Genomic DNA, 14,991 nt, shown 5'->3' with positions numbered 1-14,991 from the left:
TAAAGAAACAGCCAGTCAATAGCAGCTATTGCCTATTAACCAAAGTATTTGCCGTGCTACTCTTATGACAGGATATGGCCACGGAAAATGCAACAGCGGCATCATATCCACAAGGGTTCCTCTCACAAGAAAAGCAACTTGATTCATCAGGCCAACTAACTTTTTGACAGTTGGCAGTCATGTTATGTCGGGTGAAGAATGAGAAGACATATGCTTTTTACCCTACTGTTTATGGTTGTTGCACAATTTTCCAACTGTTTTCCAGTTAGTATCAGTAGTAGATGATGTAAGAAAGATTATAAAGCATCAGCCAAGCAATTATGCATGTTTGCAGTGGCTTGATATGTGGAACTATCAACAAAAACAAGTTGTTTAAAAAATAATGATCCTTTGAATTGTCCATCAGTAATGTGCTTCAGTACAACTACATACACAAGAGACATATTTTATTTTATCTTACAAAATGGCCCTAATCAAGTTAAGCACATGCAATGAATACTATGCCACTGTTATCAAGCTACTTTATTTTCAATAATACTTAAAAGTAATAGTATGCTTAAAAAAAAAAAAAAAAAATTCTAAACTCCTATTTGGAAACAAAAACATCTTACTCAATTAGATGTATAGCATTAAACAGCACTCTAGAAATTGAATAAAAAATACTGGGCAAAAAGAGTTTTGTTTGTTATTAGGAAGAATTCCATGCTAGTGTTATAACCTGTTGAAGGAAGAACATGGATACCTAAGCATTTAAAAGTCTAACACGTATATGGAATTTATTCCTAGTATGAACCAGAGCTCTAATGCTCAATACGTTCTACGTTGATATCAATATTTGTAAAAGAATAAGAGAAGTTTACCTCAATATGATATGTAGAACATGTCCGTATGATACTCTCCAGAAATTAAAATGAAAACAATAAAAAATCGAAAATCTTACATTACAGTAAGAAATAACAATAATTAAAAATTAAATGAACACAATTAAACAATTTAACACAAGTAAAAAATTAATTTAACGAAAAAAATTGCAAAACGATTTTCCTTCCTGAAGCTGACAATTTTCATTCCTGTGATCACGACATACGGTTGAAAAGCATTGTCAGCTTCAGGAAGGAAAATCGTTTTGCAATTTTTTTCATTAAATTAATTTTTTACTTGTGTTAAATTGATTTTTAATTATTGTTAATTATTTCTTACTTTTAGCCTTTGTTATCATTGTGCCATTATGACTGGGCATTCAAGTAGATAGTCATACGCTTTGAAAGTTCAGGTATAATTATCCTTGATTATGTAAGATTTTGTAATGTAAGATATGTAAGATTGATATGTAAGATTTTCGATTTTTTATTGTTTTCGTTTTAATTTCTGGAGAGTATCATATTGAGGTAAACTTCTCTTATTCTTTTACAAAGGAATTTATTCCTGAAGATAAATTAAACTTTATTCTTGTCCAAACACCTATGTATGAAACTTGCTTACTCTTTTTCATGATCATAACTAAGGACTGAACAAGCAGTTTCTCTGTGCTGTTTATATACAATGGATAGTTGATACTGATGTCACACCCAATGAGGATTTATTATTAGTGTGCAAACCATTGCACACTAATACTGTTCAGGAAACTTCTGAAATGCTCCTAATAATACTCCCATAAAGTTCCAAAGGACTTGATCCTCATATTTTAAATACTTGCACATATTTTCTTCACTGAAAGATGTTACACTGACTACATGTCCCAAAGTTATGATACAGTATTAGGATATAAATTAGGGCATATTAGGCTTAATGTTTAAGTTTTCAGATGATACAAAGGTTGGTAAATGGATTGAGAAGCAGCAAATAAGTTTAACACTGACAAATACATAGCAGTAATCCCAGATTAACATACCAACTGTTTTATGCCACTCAATGTGATGGAGAATGGAAAAGATCTGGGGTAAATGTGTAATCAGACATGAAGCTTCCTGAACAGTGCAGAGAGGCTTCTAGGACAGCTCATGGTGTTCTGTCAATGATATACAGGAATTTTGCCTGCAGGAACAAACAGATAATTATTAAGTTGCATAAGGGCCTGGAAGCCTCACAGGTGCAAAGAAGTGCAACAAAAGGTACCTTATCACCAAGAAAGACTTCAGTTCTGTAAATTGCAGCATCTGGAAACTAGGCACCTGTGAGAGTTCTCATTGAATCACTTACAAAAATTTAAATGGACTGAGTAAACTAAATGTCGATGGAATCCTTACTTTTGCTCAGACTACATATGGTAGGGTTAGCATAAATTTATATTGAGGAAGGATGGTTATATAGAGTGTAAAAATTGGCTTCCAGTCAGAGAATAACTAAGCACTGGCACAAACTTCCATCTGGCATTGTGGGAATAAATTTAAGGAATTAGACAAATTATTAGAGACAGACAGGCAAATGAAGGTAATGCGGAGTTTTTTTTTTTTTTTGGCTGATGCTCTATAAGTTTTCTTCCTTATATCATTTGACACTACTAATACTAAATTTAAACAGAAGAAATCATTTACACTAATTCCCTCCACATTAGTGACTTGGTATTCAAACATACCTACCCTTACATTTCTCCCAATAGATTTCATCCTAATACTGTTAACGGATGCCGGAGACGGGGAAATAAAAATAAATATTTATGATAACATAACATTTGTTCTTTTAAAAATTATGTCATTTATTTCCTGCAAGTTTCATATAATCTCATTAAAAATTTATTAAATTTTTTTTAAAAAAATGTTTATTAATTATTAATATTTATTAATATGTTCATTTATTAAAAAAATGTTCTTGTTTATACTCCGGCATGACCAGTAGGTCAGAGGAATTTACATTAATTATTTTGACAATGAATACAATCATTAACCCTATTTAGCAGTCATACAGGCTTGAACTATGGTCCACTCGTAGCACATACTTCTGCACCCTTTAATATGACCACTGAGCTGTATCGGGCCTCGTGTAATTATACTTCACAATGATGCATATTAACATATTTTTAATGATTGATTATATTATTCATTCATTCAGAGTACTTTAATATGAATAACTGATTAGCTAATAAACTAAACTTTAAGACAACCGAATTCCTTGTAATACATTTGTGCAATATTTATATAAACAGGTTTAAGTCAGATATCTCTCAGCAAGATGACTTAGCAAGTCTGACATAAGAATGGTTAGATATCTCTCAGCAAGATGACTTAGCAAGTCTGACATAAGAATGGTTATAAATTAAAGATGCAATAAAAAGTAAGTTATATCCACTCATTACAATAAACAAGAGAACAAGTAGGCAGCTGGCAATTTACTCCCATTTTATTATGCATAAATAAAATGGGCTGTCCATGGTTCAATGGTAAATGTGTGCACCCACAAGAAAAGAGAGTGAAGGTTCAAGATTGTATGCTGCCATGAAATTTACAGCCAATTTTGAACTGTGGCACCAAAAATTTGGCTGTCCTTAATTAAATATGCATAGTCACAATGAATATTTACATTCTTCTGACTTCAGCCATCTCTGGAGAATAAGCAGAACATTTTTTTTTTCAAGACATGACTTTTTTCAATGAATAATAACTGAAAAACATAATCAAACTTTTTTTTTTAATGAGTTAAAATGCTGCTAGCAGTTATCATGGATTGATGTCAGGCAATGCATTTGCCAATTTAAAGACATTGAATTGAAAATAAACCAAATGAAAATGTGATTTATATGATAAAAATGAAAAAGGATGACAAACAAATATGGACTAAGGATATTTACAAAAGTCAGGATTACTGTTCATTCCAGTTATTAAATACTCAGCAAAATAGCTGTGCGATGATGAAAGTAACTTTACAACATTCACCATAAATCTGAGACTTATAAAAAAAGTCTCAGATTAACACATCTGTCTCATCTCACTTACCATAGAGCATATCCAGTGAGTTCCTTCTGAGCTAAATCATTACTAATGAGATTTGTATCTCTCTATGATTCAGAGACCAAAGGTAGTTCAAGTTTTTTTTTTTTTTTTTTTTTTAGGAGCATTAGCAACTAAGGCCATATTGCTCCGGGATATGCGGTGGTCATTCCCTGACCTTTCCGCATCCTCCGTATTTGGTGGTGACGGGCTCGAACCCCGGTCTAATCAAGAAGCGTGTGCTACGCGCTGCTGCTCCTTCCCACCTGGCTACGGAGGCGCCTCGGTAGTTCAAGTGGTGGAAGCATGTTGATGCACTATTGCTGAAAAAGGCTTGTCCCAAAAGTCAGTACACAGAAAGTTCTGTATAGCTTTTTTGTGATGAAGAAGGTACACAGTTCTTAGCATATCTAATACACCTGGTTTCAAAAGGTAATGCAGTCATGGAACAGTACTATTAAAAATCTTTACCAACTAAATTCCTTCTTGTAACTGAAATTTCACCTTTCATCAGACTACATGACCCTTCCCCCCTTACAAAGCCAGGACTGAATTTTTCATGTTTCTAAACACATGCACTGTGCGCAATTTTCCAGGAAATAATACACTGAACCAAAATACACTGCACACATATACGGATTATACTGAAAAGTAACAGAAATCTGTATGATCTGTTGTAAATAATAAATGTTTTATAACAAAGCAGAACTTACTTTTGATTTGAACCTCAATCACTAACTTCTGCTGTTAAATCACTAATTCTGCTGAGAAACACTCACTGAGGAAAAAACACTAACTCTGAGAAACATTAACTGTCATTCTGCTTTATCTTATTCGATATACAGCAATCAGAGGAAGACTGCAGAATATACACAAGAGAGCAAATAACAAAAATTAAGAAAATTTATTCAAATACTGAATTTTAATTCACAAAATATGAATGCATTATTCATATTTTTTAAATAATTCATTAACAGATGTTAGGAGCTGAAATAAAAATACAGGTATCCCCAAGTTAGTAAATTTGCGAAACACACACACACACACACGCACACACACACACTGTATTCTTAGAAATATGACATTTTTGAAACATGACTTTTTCAAGCTAATGTGAATATGTGATTGGCCCACAACAAGGACTTAAACGAATTTTTACAGATGCACAAAACACACCAATATATTCATATATACACTGCCCTACCATTATATCCAGACACCCCTCCATGGATCGGGAAAAAGGTCCTATGCATGCAACATGTCACAGAACCTGCTATAAATATGCACACTGGGCTTCGAACAGACAATAGCAAAAGTGGACATGCAAGATGACATGTTCAACAGAATTAACTGACTTCCAATGTGGACGCCTCTGTAGCCAGGTGGGCAGGAGCAGCAGTGTGTAGCACACGCTTCTTGATTAGACCGGGGTCAGAGTCCATGACCACTGCATATCCCTGGAGCAATATTGCCTTAGTTGCTAATGCTCCTAAAAACCAAATAACAACAACAACAACTTCCAATGTGAATGATAGTAGGATGGCACATAAGCAAGCATTCTGTACGAGACATCGCAGTCACTCTGGGAATCCCTAAGTTAACAGGTAGTGACGTCATATGGAAATGGAAGAGGAATGGGAATGAATCTGCCAAAAAACAGCCTGGTAAACCCTGAAAACTAACATAACGAGACAAGAGAATTCTGCAAAGCACTGTGCACCAAATCGTAATTTGCCACTGCCTCAAGTCACACAAACCCTCTGTGAGAATATTGGGACTAATGTCAGCACTAATACAATACAAAGGACACTCCGCGAAAGATTGAAGGCTGTCATAAAAGCGAAAGGTTTCAGCACAAAATATTAAATGATACAATAAAAGCTCTTTTTTTTTTGTCTAAAGGCAGGTGTCTGGATATTAATGGTAGGGCAGTGTATATCTATATATATATAAACTGCACAAATAATAATAAAACTACACCTGCACCATTTTAAAATACCCTGCCATTCACAAGGCAATTTCATATAATTATCGCATGATCAATTATGCATTTGGAGAGGAGTAGCTCGCACTGCTCATATTAAGGCACCTGTCCAGTTTTGTCATTGTTTTTGAACTGGCAATGTTTCTTTGCATTTGTGTAGTATAACTCACAATTCTTAGAACCATTTTCATAACATTATCATGTTTGAAATATTCAGCTACGAAATGTTCATGCAAATAATGCAATGAACAGGAAGAAACTCTGGAATCCTTGTATCACTTTTTAAGAGACCACGAAGACCTACACTTTTACTTAACACTGCAGGTGCCCCATGAGTTGCCACATTTATAAGATTTTTTTTAATGGTCCACCACCAGCATTTGCCAATGTTCTGCTAAGTGCATTCTTGATATCAACAGAAGTTGCTTCTTTAAGTGCTATTAAACCTTCCATTTCTTTTATCATGGTTACATCTGTTTCCACATAATGGATTATCTTAATGGCAGGATTTAATTTCGTTTCAGATTTTCTTACAGATTTCAAAAACGTGCCAATTTGTTTGTGTGATACGAAATCAGAATTTGCATTATTAATCTGCGAAGTTTTGAATTACTTGGATCTAAAATTTTAATAACTTCCTCCATATTATTCTTAATGAGTTCTCCTTCAGTGTATGGATGCAATGTTCATAGCAGTGTTCCACAATAAACAGGCCTTTGTCGCAGTATCAGTTTCCTTGCTAAAAAAGGCTATAATAAGACTGCTGATTTTAATAAAGCTTGTTTCTATGTAATTCTTAAAATGATATCGAAACTGTGTATGATTTTTCTGATCATTATGAGAAAAATCATACACAGTTTATGAGTGAGTGATACACTGCAGATAAAACACAATGGTTTTCCACATTTATCAGTGAATGTGAAATCTTCCCATTCAGAATTAAAAATTTGACTTACTTATAATTTAACAAATAATTTACTTATTTATGATTTTATTATATTATCCTCAACCAATATTTCATAAAATCTGGAAAGAAGAGTTTAAAAAATCAGAAAACACTGTTTGAAAATTGAGTAATTTATTATAAAGTTGGCAATAAAAATACCATTAAATAATTTGCAAATGTCAGATGTAGCATTTTCACATGAAACAAGGTAGTGTATCAAAATAGTATCAAAACAAAGAAGTGTAATAATCTGTCATGAGTCTGACAAGTGTGGACAAGCAATGGCAATGGGAAGTACATAGGTGGGGGCAACATGTGGAGCAGAAGCATTGAGAACTATAGTAGATAACACATGAGGCAGTGCAAGTGTTGAAGTTTTATGCTATTTCATTTATTTATAAATTTGTTTTAGATTTGAAAACTAAATTTAAAATTACTGACTGATATTCTGCCATATGCTGTACTGAAGGTATGATGCCACATGTCTCACGAGCCATGGTTTGGCCATGTCTGGCATACACCCAATACTTTTGAGAGAGGCAACCATTCGATGGACTGAATTTTTCCATTGAACAATTAAAATTAATTGTGAGGGCATCATTAGAGAGGAAAGATTCCTTTCAAAAGGAGAAGTGCCAATATAGCAACAATAGTTGCTATATTGGCACTTAGTTGTTGAAGTTGATAGCCTAAACAAATTTAAGGCTCAACTGGACAGGTATTTCGAACGAACGGAGGGGTGAAATGGGAGTGGTGTGTTTTTTTTTTTTTTTGGCTGATGCTGAATAAGCTTGCTTTCTTGCATCATATGCCTCTACTAATGCTAATGCTAATACATAAAGGTGGTTCTAAAAGCAAAGTGGCAGACTGGTTAGTCACACTTCATGGTAGGGAATGAGGGCCATGATGCAGAATGGTTCATAATAAGAAAATCATGTTTAACTAACATGGTTAAATGTTTTGACAGTCACTCATGCACTGGATTGGGGAAATAATATTGACATTGTTTATTTGGATTTTATCAAAGAATTTGACTCAGTTCAGTATGAGAGGCTACTATATTAGCTGATTGTCAGGATCTCAGTAAGACCTTTAGATGGAATGCAGGATGGCTATAGGGACAGGAGGCAGAGAGTTGTGATTAATGATTACTCTTCAGAATGGGCTAATATTAGAAGTGAGATCCCTCAAAAAGTCAGTACCAGGGCCCACTGTTGTTCTGATTTTCTTCAATGACATCAAAGAAGGGATACAGTACATTCTATCAAGGTCAGGAGGGCAATTAAAGATCGATGGCAACCAGCACTCATTCGGGATGACTTGCATAAGCTTCAAGGATGAACACAGAAGCAGTATCTATGTTTTCATGCAGCAATACAAGGTTATGCACTCCACAAAAAGCAACCCAAAATAATACATGCTTTGAGGACTTGAATTAAAATGGTACAGAAAGAAAACAATTTGCAGGTTATAATACAGGCAAATATGAATGTATCCATACAATGTAGACAGGAAGCATGGAGGGGCAAGGTGTCATAGCAATGGTTTATTGAACATTTCCATGTAGAGACAGGGAGGTCATAATCACGCTGTATTAAAGCAATTATAAGACCGCACTTGGATTTATGTCCAAATATGTAGGTCACACTGTAAAAAAGTAAGATAGAGCTTCTTGAAAGGGCCCAAAATAAGCAATATGCCTGATTAGATCATTAAAAGGATGACTACATGATGAAAGTTTTCTTTTAGCCAGCAATTTGCTAATTACTGGAATGAGTTACTTACATGGGTATCTGATGTTGCCAGTCAGCTTAGGAAATTGAAAGATCAGATGAACTGGTACCTACATGAGGGGTGAAACCCAGGAAGGCCCTCCCCCACTGGCCGGTACAGCAAGTCTGAGGCTTTATTGTACTGTGTGGCTATTATAACACTAATCACGATGGAAAAATTATAACATAAAAAAGAGGATTTTCAGAATTTTCTGCCTATTTAAATTAGTGATGGGTAATATCAAGAGGTCATAATCAATTATTTTGATTATAGGAAACCATTTGATTGTTTCAATTATATCCACATCATTCGATTATGCCCATCACTAATCTAATTAACACTTAGATTAAAAAAATTTAAATAAACAAATTAAATTTTGTTTAGATTAAAATCGCATTGCTATTTTTCATGATGACTTTCTGAAATGGACTTGTAATTCATAAAAAAAAAACAATTGAAAATCCTCATAGAAAAATATTGTTTTCATGTTTAATCCATATGGGTTTCATGTTTAACCCATAAGCAACTGCACAACATTTTATAGATAAGCTGAATCTCTCAATAACTACACTAAACAGAGCACTATGATATATCTAAAAAAAATTATTAAAAAAAAAAAAAAAAAAAAAAACCCCTTTCCCCTAGAAATCCCACAGAAAGAAACAATATACAAAGTGTGATCAAAAATTTCAGGGAATGACTTTGTATCTTAAAACTGCAGTATTGTAGCAAGTTGAAGTTGTCATAACACATTAAGTGACTCATTTAGACACGGAAATGCATGAATCACCTGTTTATCTGCAGCAAGTCTAAATTAGTGCGAGGTAAATGGGTGTTTTAGACTTTTCGTCAAATTTTAAAATGGGTGATTTTACCAAGCAGAAAATTTTCATCAAATTTTGTTATAATTTAGGGAAGAGTAAAACCGAAATCTACAAAATGTTAAAAGCAGCTTTTAGAGGAAATGTAGCGTGCCATTTGAAGACTCTGCATCAGTTTAAAGAGGGCTGCTTGTCCAACAAAGCTTATTCTTGCTCTGCTTGCCTTTCAACTTCAAAAACCAACGATTCAGTTTCTCACATTCATGATCGACGTTTAATTATCTGTAAAGTTTGGTATTTCTTATGGGATATCTAACAATTTTAGCACAAGATTTGGAATCACATGTTTCAGCCAAGTTTGCTTTTTGCATCCTTGCTGATGATCACAAAGATTGACAAGTTCTCATATGCCATGATCTTCACCAATCAGCATACTAGTTCTGACCGACAATTTGTTCCATCATTACTGGTGACATATTGTAGGTGTATGGCTATAACCTGGAAATAAAAGCCCAATCCTCTTAGTGGAAAACTGTCTTCTGCAAGGCCCAAAAAAGCAAGACAATCTCGATCAAACACAAAGATGGTGCCTATCATATTTTTTGACTCACAGGGCTTATTTCATTTTGAATTTATCTTGCATGGCCAAAAAGCAAATCAAGAATTACAGAAACAGGGAATTGGCACTTTTATGATTGATGCTTTCCATTTAAGAATTTCATGTGAAGCATTCCATCACTGTGATTGCTCATCTGTCATACTTACTGGATTCAACACCCGTGATTTTTTGTTTGTTTCTGAAGCTTAACCAGCCCTCCTCCCTAAAGGATTGGGGGGGGGAGATTACAGACAAAGATTAACAGTAGCCGCGGGCAGAGGCAAAAGCGAATCTTGCACTGCTTCTATTGTAATGAGCAGCAGCCTAGAGAGCAAGGTGCTGGGGATTTCAAGAGCTGCTGGGAGTCATCATGGAACAAGTAAATACATTGGCTGTGTTAGGGTAACTAAGAGTAAGAACAAGTGCATGTATACTTGCATGTACACTATAATGTTAGAAATATAGTAAATAAAATTGATGAATTTGAAGTGCTGATCAAGGCATCAAAGGCAGATATTGTTGGGATATTGAAGACATGATGTCACACAGATATAGCAGTGCAGAATTAGAATTTGGAAAGTACAATGTGTACAGAAAGGACAGACAGGATAGGAAGGAAGGAGGGGTTATGCTGTTAGTTAAGAAACACACAAAATCTAAGGAAGTGCATCCAGTTAACATAGGTGGACAGCACAATGTTGAGTCTGTTTGGTGTGACATAAACACTGGGAAAGGGAAAATGAGATTAGGAGTGTGTTATAGGCCAAATGACTCTGATGAGTACAATGAACAATTGTGCAGAGAAAGAGAGTGGGCCAGTAAATCAGAATATCTTGTAATGGGGATTTTAACTTTCCAGATATTGACTGGAACTTGTGGGTTGGTCATTCACACACTAGCAAAACTTTTGTGGATTTACTGGAGGACAGTTTTCTACAGCAACATGTTCAAGGGGCAACCAGAGGGGATAATACTCTTGATGTGATTATCAGCAGTGATAACTCATGCATTGGGAATTTGCAGATAAAGGAACCACTAGGTGACAGTGATCACAGTCTACTGACTGTGGAATTTACTTAAACATGTAACAACCATCAAGGGTAAAGGGAAGGGTTTTTGTTTTTGTAAAGTAGACTACAGTGGTCTCAGGCAATTTTTGAATTCTATACAGTGGGATCAACTGATGACGTTAAAAACAGTGAATTCTAAAGGAAGCCTTCGGGGAGTTAATCTTGGAAGCTACTAGGCTTTTCATATCAAATAAAAAATATTGTTCTAGATTTAGGCATAAATGGATGTCAGATGAACTAATGAGGCTCGTGCAGAGAAGAAAAATGCATGGGATGCATATAAATTAGAAGGTGACACAGAAGCCTATGGCAGATATAAGCTAGCCTGTAATCAAGTCACAAAGGACGTTAGGCAAGTGAAGGCTGATTATGAGAAATCCTTGCAAAGGATGTAAAGGAAAAACAAGAAAGACTTCTTTACTTATGTAAACTCTGGAAGGAAGAGGATGAATCAGATTGGTCCACTTGATGTTGGTGGTTCGACTGTTAATGATCCTGCTCAGACAGCTGCCAAATTGAATGAGTATTGTACATCTACATTCACACACGAGGAATTCTATAAGGGGAGGACAGAAGTTTACTAAACTCTAACATGGTGCCTAAATGATTTTGTAATAACGGAAACGGAAATTTCATTATTTTGCAATAACAAAAGTAGAGGAGAAATTGTTGAAGTTAAACATAAAAAAGGCACCTGATGGAATCTATCCAGTTATATTGAAGGAGGCAGCGAGGGAAGTAAGCAAACCCTTAACCATAATTATGAGAGCATCCTTAGATTTGGGGGGGGGGTCCCAAGAACTGGAGATATGCAAATGTATCCCCAATTCACAAGGGGGGGGGGTTCAAAGGGTGACACAAATAGTTATAGACCTGTTCTGGGGGAAATAATGGAGTCACTGGTTAAAGAAGTGATGGGCGATCACCTACAAGACTGCAGTAATAGTTCAGACGCAGCATGTGCTTGTTAAGGGGAAGCCTTGTCTGTGACCAATTTGATTGGATACTACGATGTGGTCACAAAGGAACTGGAGGAGTAATAGTTCAGACGAAGCATGTGCTTGTTAAGGGGAAGCCTTGTCTGTGACCAATTTGATTGGATACTACGATGTGGTCACGAAGGAACTGGAGGCAAAAAATAATTTTGTTATCATATACTTATTTCAAGAAAGCTTTTGATACTGTTGCACATGAAAAATTGCTGTACAAATTTGAGCGGTATGCCATTAAGGGGAAGTTGCTGCAATGGTTAAAGGGATGGCTGAGTGGGAGATGGCAGGAAGTGGTAATAAATGGACACTGCTCTACATGGACTAATGTTATTAGCGGAGTACCCCAGGGTTCGGTGATGGGCACATTGTTTTCTGTATTTATTAATGATATCAATGAAGGTATATCAGGCTTAATGTTCAAATTTGCAGATGATACAAAGGTTGGCAGGGTTGTTAATGATAGTAAAGACAGCATGCTACTGCAACAGGATCTAGAAAAGTTAGGTAGATGGGTGAAAATGGCAACTGAAGTTTAATATTGACAAATGCAAAGTACTGCCTAAGGGTGGCAGTAACCCGAGAGAAACGTACCAACTGTGCGGTACTACATTCAGGAAGGTGGAGAATGAAAAAGACCTGGGGTAATAGTGCAGTCGGACATGAAGTTCTCTGAGCAGTGCAGACGAGCTGCCAGAGCAGGTCATGGAGTTTTGTCGATGATATATAGGAACTTTGCTAGCAGAGACATGGAGGTGATTGTCCCTTTATATAAGGCAATGGTCACACCACACCTTGAGTACTGTACAGAGGCCTCATTTTAGGAAGGATGTACAGTTGCTAGAATGAGTACAGAGAAGGGCAACAAGATTGGTGAGAGGAACAAAGGGGTGCGCTTACGAAGAAAGGGTTAAGTTCTGCAATTCGCAGCATCTGGAAACTAGGCACCTGAGAAGTGATCTGATTGAAGTGTACAAGGCCTTGAATGGTTTGAGCAAGCTCAATGCTGATGGGATACTTCCACTTGCTGAGATTAAGAACCTGAGGGGGTACAGATTCAAATTGAGGAAGGACAGATGTAGAATAGATGTCAGAAATTTTCCTTTAGCCAGCAGGTAGTTGATTGCTGGAACAGACTTTCATCTGTTGTTATGGAAGTTGATAGTTTAAATAAATTTAAGGCTGAACTGAACTAGACAAATATTTGGACTGACCGAATGGGTGAAATGGGATGGTTTTTTTTTTTTTTTTGGCTGATGCTCTTATAAGCTTGCTTTCTTGCATCATATGCCTCAACTAATGCTAAACTAATGCACAGATTCACAACAACTGAAAGGAAATTATTCAGAATGTGATATGGAACTATTAGCAATTCCAAAAGAAGCTTTCAAGAATGCTTTTAGAAGTTGCAGAAGCATTGGAATCAATGTACACATTGTCAAGTTGATCACTTAGGAGATCCATCCAAATAGCTGATAAACTTCATTTCCAAAATACTAATTCAGTCCCAAGCTTTTTGATCACATCACTCACATTGAATAATTAGCAGTAATTGTTTCATGGAGGTAGTGTATTCAAGATTTGAAAATTTTGGTGAAAAAGAAAGAAAAAATAAAAATTTAAAAATCCATAAATATTGAAGTAAAGTTTTGATGCCATAAACATGACAATTTGAAAATACAGTATGTTATTAGACATAGCAAAGAGCTGTCCTAATACTTTAATAGCATGTTGATTCAAATTTTAAACAAACATTATTGTGATTAATTAACAAGCTGATTATTTTGGTTAATAATAACTGAAGGTTGCAGAGAATCAGTTACACGTGTTTATGCATTACCAAATACAGTAGAACCCGGATAAGAAATTCCTGCATAACTAGTCCCCCACCCCCCCGTACTAGGTTCGGTTTCTTAATTCCCAATTTCAACTCTATATATTTTAAAAATGTATTATTTTTTCACGTATGAAGTTTCTCAGGTAAAAATTTCATGATAAAGAATACACGGTGTATTATTATAATGACATTTTCCCACTTAATAAGTTTTATAAATATAGAAATTCTTTATTTTTAAATTTAATATAATATATAACAATATAAACATTTTGGTAATCAAACAACTTAGTGCCAAGCATCATTTTAGTTCATAGTAAATCACCGAAGTAGGTGAAATGGCATTATTTCTGTTACATCTCATATTATGAATGAAATGCCTTCACAATGAATTGCCCTATCTCGAATAAGCAACAATTCACCAATGGAGAAGACTAATGTTATTTATTCTTGGCTGAGAATAAATGTTGGCTGAGAATAAATAACTAATGTTATTTATTCTCAGCAGCTACCACCACCCAGGGGTGGTGGTAGCTGCTGAGAATTCACTGGTGAAGTGTTGCCTATTCGAGAATCCACTGTCAAAGTGATATTGAACTACCTTATTCGAGGTAGTTCGATATCAGGGAAACTCATTGTGAAGGCATTCATAATGAGAGATATAACAGAAACGATGCCATATCACCTACTTCAGTTGGTGATTCACTATGAACTAAAATGATGCTTGGCACTAACTTGTTCAATTAGAGAATTTTCCGTAGTCTGAGGCTTTCACTGCTAAAACCTTTTTAGTACAAACGTTTTAATATAATGGAGGTGACATATTGCAATTGTTTTCATCGATATAATGTTTTCATAACTGGATAGCATCGACCATGTGAAGCACACTGAAGCATTTTCCACTAAGTTCTGATAGTTGTGAACAGTTCTGAATTACTTAGTGGATTTTTGCTCTTTCTCTTATTGTAATTGTGACCTTTTAAGGTATGTTGAAACTCCAAAGAAACTCATTCTTCCAACTTGGTAATGGGTTTAATGAACAGAATGTTAAGC

This window comes from Mastigoproctus giganteus, chromosome 8 (assembly GCF_048544385.1).
Source record: "Mastigoproctus giganteus isolate SK-2022 chromosome 8, ASM4854438v1, whole genome shotgun sequence".
Lineage (NCBI taxonomy): Eukaryota > Metazoa > Arthropoda > Arachnida > Uropygi > Thelyphonidae > Mastigoproctus > Mastigoproctus giganteus.
Note: the sequence above shows the minus strand (reverse complement) of the source record.